Below are 6,005 nucleotides of genomic sequence, written 5' to 3'. Positions count from 1 at the left end.
AAAAAAAAAAAAAAAAAAAAAAAAAAAAAAAAAAGCCACTATAGGTGAATACAGAAAAACAAACAAACAAGAAAATAATACACAGTTGAAATAAACCCAAAAGATCTTGAAATACTGACTTTTATTTTTTCAAATAACATGGATGACAGAATTAGCTAACTAAAAGTTATGTCCAAAGAGACAGGATCCAGAATGTAGCCAGAGAGTAAAAAATTGCAAAGAAATTATGATAAATTAAGAGCTATGGAGGTTAGAGTAAGGGAATCTAATGAATATAATCAGAATTTCAGAAAAAAAGATAAATGAAAGAATGGGAAAGAGGTAAAATTGAAAGAATTAATGGCTGATAATTTTCCACTGATGAAAAATACCAACAGATCCAAAAGCCCCAAGAAAGATACATAAAATGAAATCCCCACCTAAACACAGCAAAGTAAAATTATACATACATAACAATATATACATATACATAATGGCAATAATTGGTTATATAATTGGTTGTATCAAATTATAGTTATATTGTCTAATTTTGAGGACTAGCAGGCTAAAACCAAAATTCTTAATAATGGCAGAATGTAAATCGGAAAAGGATAATTGTCCTTGCAGTTTCCTTGGGCATTTAATGTGTTTGCAAGGACTGGCTTTATATTTGCTAAATCTAATAGATATATGGAAAGGACTGAAGTAATCTCTAAGATAATAAGCAGGAAGTGAAATTTCTAAAAATAGACAAGGATTCAAGCATTTCAGGCAAGAAAGAAGGTAGAAAAAATTAAAAGTAAGACATGTAAGAATAGTATTTGGAAATTTGGTATATATTAATCCAAATATATGAGGATTATTATACATTTAAACCGGTTTGTGGTGGATTAAAGGTTGCTGCAAATTCTTTATTACTCTCCTTTGGAAAGGTAGCATTTATTTCCTTTCTTATTAAATCTGGGCTGGCTCTGAGGCTGCTTACTAAATAGAATGCAGTGGAAATGACACTGGGCAATTTCTAAGCTTAGCCTTTAAGAGGACCCTCAGCTTTCACTTTCTCCTCCTTGGAACATTCACAGAATGTTCCTGGGCATAGCCCAGCAACTACATGGAGAGGCCCCATGTAGGCACAGTGGTTGAGAGTCCCAAAAACTCCTGCCTGACAATCATGTTAGAGAACTGTTTTGGATATTACAGCCCAGTGGTGTCTCCAAGTGATTGTGTACAATCAATGCCATGTGGAGCAGAAGAGCTGCCTAGCTGAGCCCCTTAAACCTGGGGAATCATACAAGATGATAAAATGTTGTTAACTCAATAGATTTCAGCATGATTTGTTTCACATCACAGATAATTGAAATAGGACCAAAATCTCCAGTTACTATACCAAGATTATAACACTGAATTAATAAAAGCAACTCCAAAAATAGACTACATTTTAAAAACAAGTTTAAAACTATACACTCTTCTTAACACTTATTTGTATCATTCATTCCACACAGCACCTCTAGGATGTAAAGGTATTATTATCCTGTTTTACCGATGAGAAAAACAAGAACTGAAAAGTGGTTTAACTTGACCAAGATCACCTGGGTCATAGTTTCAGAGCAAGATTTCAAACCCAGGGCCTGTAATTCTAGATCCTGAGCTTAACCTCTATGTATGCTACATCTTATCACTTATTGGGCACTTAGTATGTGTCAATCTGTGTTCTAAATTATTTACAGTCTTTTTTAAGATGCATATTATGTTTGTTTGTTTATTTATTTATTTATTTATTTATTTATTTATTTATTTATTTATTTTTGAGACGGAGTCTCGCCCTGTCACCCAGGCTGGAGTGCAGTGGCCGGATCTCAGCTCACTGCAAGCTCTGCCTCCCGGGTTTACGCCATTCTCCTGCCTCAGCCTCCCCAGTAGCTGGGATTACAGGCGCCACCACCTCGCCTGGCTAGTTTTTTGTATTTTTTAGTAGAGACGGGGTTTCACCTTGTTAGCCAGGATGGTCTCGATCTCCTGACCTCGTGATCTGCCCGTCTCGGCCTCCCAAAGTGCTGGGATTACAGGCTTGAGCCACCGCGCCCGGCCGTTTTTTTATTTATTTTTATTATACTTTAAGTTCTGGGATACATGTGCAGAACGTGCAGGTTTGTTACATAGGTATACATGTGCCATGGTGCTTTGCTGCACCCATCAACCCGTTATCTATATTAGGTATTTCTCCTAATGCTATCCCTCGTCCATCCCCCAACCCCATTACAGGCCCCGGTGTGTGATGTTCCCCTCCCTGTGTCCATGTGTTCTTATTGTTCAACTTCTACTTATGAGTGAGAAAATGCAGTGTTTGCCGTTCTGTTCCTGTGTTCGTTTGCTGAGAATTATGGTTTCCAGCTTCATCCATGTCCCTGAAAAGGACATGAATTCATCTATTTTTTATGGCTGCATAGTATTCCATGTGGTGTATATGTGCCACATTTTCTTTATCCAGTCTATCATTGACGGGCATTTGGGTTGGTTCCAAGTCTTTGCTATTGTGAATAGTACTACAATAAACATATGTGTGCATGTGTCTTTATAGTAGAATGATTTATAATCCTTTGGGTATATACCAGTAATAGGACTGCTGGGTCAAATGGTATTTCTGGTTCTAGATCCTTGAGGAATCACCACACTGTCTTCCACAATGGTTGAACTAATTTACACTACTACCAACAGTGTAAAAGCATTCGTATTTCTCAATATCCTCTCCAGCATCTGTTGTTTCCTGACTTTGTAATGATCCCCATTCTAACTGGAGTGAGATGGTATCTCATTGTGGTTTTGATTTACATTTCTCTAATGACCAGTGATAATGAGTTTTTTTTACATATGTTTGTTGACCGCATGCAGAAAACTGAAACTGGACTCCTTCCTTACATCTTATTCAAAAATTAACTCTAGATGATTAAAGACTTAAACATAAGACCTAAAACCATAAAAACCCTAGAAGAAAACCTAGGTAATACCATTCAGGGCATAGGCATGGGCAAAGACTTCATGACTAAAGCAACAAAAGCAATGGCCACAAAAGCCAAAATTGACAAATGAGCTCTAATGAAACTAAAGAGCTTCTGCACAGCAAAAGAAACTATCATCAGAGTGAACAGGCAACCTACAGAATGGGAGAAAATTTTTGCAATCTATCCATATGACAAAGGGCTAATATCCAGAATCTACAAGGAACTTAAAACAAATTTACAAGCAATAAACAAACAACCCCATCAAAAAGTGGGCAAAAGGTATGAAGAGACAATTCTCAAAAGAAGATATTTACACTCTTAACCACACACCTGACTACCTTATTTAAAACAATGAAAATTTAAACATAGAAAAATACATATTATGCCAATGCTACTAAAAAGCATGCTGGAGTAACCTGAATAATGTCTACCAAAATAGACTGCAAAAGCAATTACTAGAGACAAAGTAAATCATTTGAAATGATAAAAGTTTCAATAAATCAGCAAAATATAATAATTCTAAATTTATAATCACCTAGTAACACAGATTGTAAATATAACAGTAATTTATAGGTTATATTGAAAATTTTAAAACCCAGCATTAGAGTATTTTAACATTAGTTATTTCAATAATTTATACATTAAACAGAGAGTAATTCAGTAAGGCAACAGATTGGAAAAGTACAATTAAAAAAATTAAATTTTGCATAATTCACATATCTAGAATATTACACTAAAATTAAAAATTATTCCTTATTTTCATGCCTATATTAAATATAATAAAGATTGGTCAAATTTGGTGTTAGCCAGCAAATTCCAAGAAGGTGGTGGATTTCAGATAATCTTTTTTTTTTTTTACCACGATGCAATTAAGACAGAAATCAGTAGCTTAAACATAACTAGAGAAAATCTGCATGCAGTTAGCCAGTCTTATGAATGAACAGGGAAGCAGAATCCTTTATAAAAATGAGCAGACTGAACCCAACAATGTACTGAAAAGTTAATTCATTAAGACCAATCTAGATTAATCACAACAATAGAAAATTGATTACACATACTATGTCATTCTATTAGGTTACTGTAACCATTATATATATAAACTTATGAAAATGACAAACTCTCTTAATCATCTGTCTTCTGAGCTATAAAATGGTGATAAAGATCTCTGTTCTATCTCTTTCTAAGATGATAAAGATGAGCAAATGAAAATAGGTTTAATGGTTGTAAATGTGGTTTGTAAACTGAAACACACTGTAGTATTCATATGAGTTATATTACTATGTGCAAAAATTGTTACTAACATTTCCTTTTTACTTTTAAACCCCTGTTACATAGTTAATGAGCTATATAGAACAGCATTGTCTATATGAGGAGTTTAGTGTGTTCTTAAGATGAAATTGTTTTGAACGATGCTACATTTACACTTGCTGTCCATATCTCATTGTGTCTGAGCGTACAAGAGTTTATCTGGATTTTACACCTAAAACTTAAACAATTGTGTCAAAAGTTGCCATATTTAAAATATACTAAGAAATTCCCAACTCTTTCCTGAAGTGTTTGTACCTATGGATATTCCCATTAGTAACGAGTGAGTGTTCTTGTTATACTCCATCATCAAAATTGAAGGTATCACCCAACTTCTCAATTGTTACTTTGATGGATTTGAAATGGTTTCTTATTGAGGTTTTACTTTGCATTTCCTTATTTACCAATAAGGTTAAGTATATTTCCTTTTATAATTGGTCATTTATTTTCTCTTCTGTGAAATGCCTCAATGTCTTCTGCCCATTTTATTTATAATTTTTTATTATTAAAGAAAGGTACAAAATAATAATTAAACAATATGCCTAAAAGACATGAAGAATGACAATACCATAAGCACTCCTATACTTTAAAAAAATTATCTTAGAATTTGCCATGTGTCCTGTATATCCTTCCTGATCCCGTTCTCCTTCCTCACCCAGCAATGTAACCACAATACTAAATTGTGTCCTTTGGCTTTTGGTTTTAGCTTTTCACTCTTCTGTAATTTTTAACTATTGTTTTGTTATATATACGTGAAAAACAAACTTTTCTCCCCATCTTCATGCTTAATAACACTTTTTTTTTCTGTTAGCATTAGCTGGACTAGTCACAACTACTCAGGAGAGTGATTAAACAGCATTAAATAAAATGCTGCTGCTACTTACCCTTCAGAGAATTACACAGATCTGCCGATGTGAGCAGGTGCTTAATTGCAAATCATTGCCAACAGTTCAAAGCCCCAGCTCTTCTGACTTTCAATTTGGGGGTTATGTTTGAACTGAGTAGGTGTTTTATTCTTTCTCCCCTTTGTATTTAATGTGATGTTAACCTTCACGTCTCTCTTTTGACTGGCATACACTCAGGACTTAGATAATCTGAACAATCAATATTGAAGGGCGTATATATTCTCCTCATGTTTTTCTAATACTAAGGTTGAATATATGTTCTCCAAAACAACACGCAATATTGGTTTATTAATTATAAAATTTAAGTACAGATTTTCATGAAATACATCTTTTTGTTTATAGAATATTACCATTTAACAGGTATAAAGGCAGTGTATTTATTTGGAATTTTGCTTTTTATTATATTACTACCACAACCTATTATTTTCACTTAGTGGACATTTTAAAAAAGTAGCTGGCTAGGTGCGGTGGCTCACACCTGTAATCCCAGTACTTTGGAAGGCTGAGGCAGGTGGATCACCTGAGGTCAGGAGTTTGAGACCAGCCTGACCGACATGGTGAAACCCCGTCTCTACTAAAAACACAAAAATTAGCCAGCCGTGGTGGCGGGTGCCTGTAATCCCAGCTACTTGGGAGGCTGAGGCAGGAGAATCGCTTGAACCCGGGAGGCAGAGATGGCAGTGAGCTGAGATTATGCCATTGCACTCCAGCCGGGTGACAGAGCAAGACTCCGTCTCAAAAAAAAAAAAAAAAAAAAAAAACAACAACAACAACAACAACAACAAAAAACAAATAAAAGAAATTAAAAGAAATAAAA

The sequence above is a fragment of the Rhinopithecus bieti genome, unplaced genomic scaffold (genome assembly GCF_001698545.2).
Source record: "Rhinopithecus bieti isolate Rb0 unplaced genomic scaffold, ASM169854v2 scaffold_5626, whole genome shotgun sequence".
NCBI classification, from domain to species: domain Eukaryota; kingdom Metazoa; phylum Chordata; class Mammalia; order Primates; family Cercopithecidae; genus Rhinopithecus; species Rhinopithecus bieti.
Note: the sequence above shows the minus strand (reverse complement) of the source record.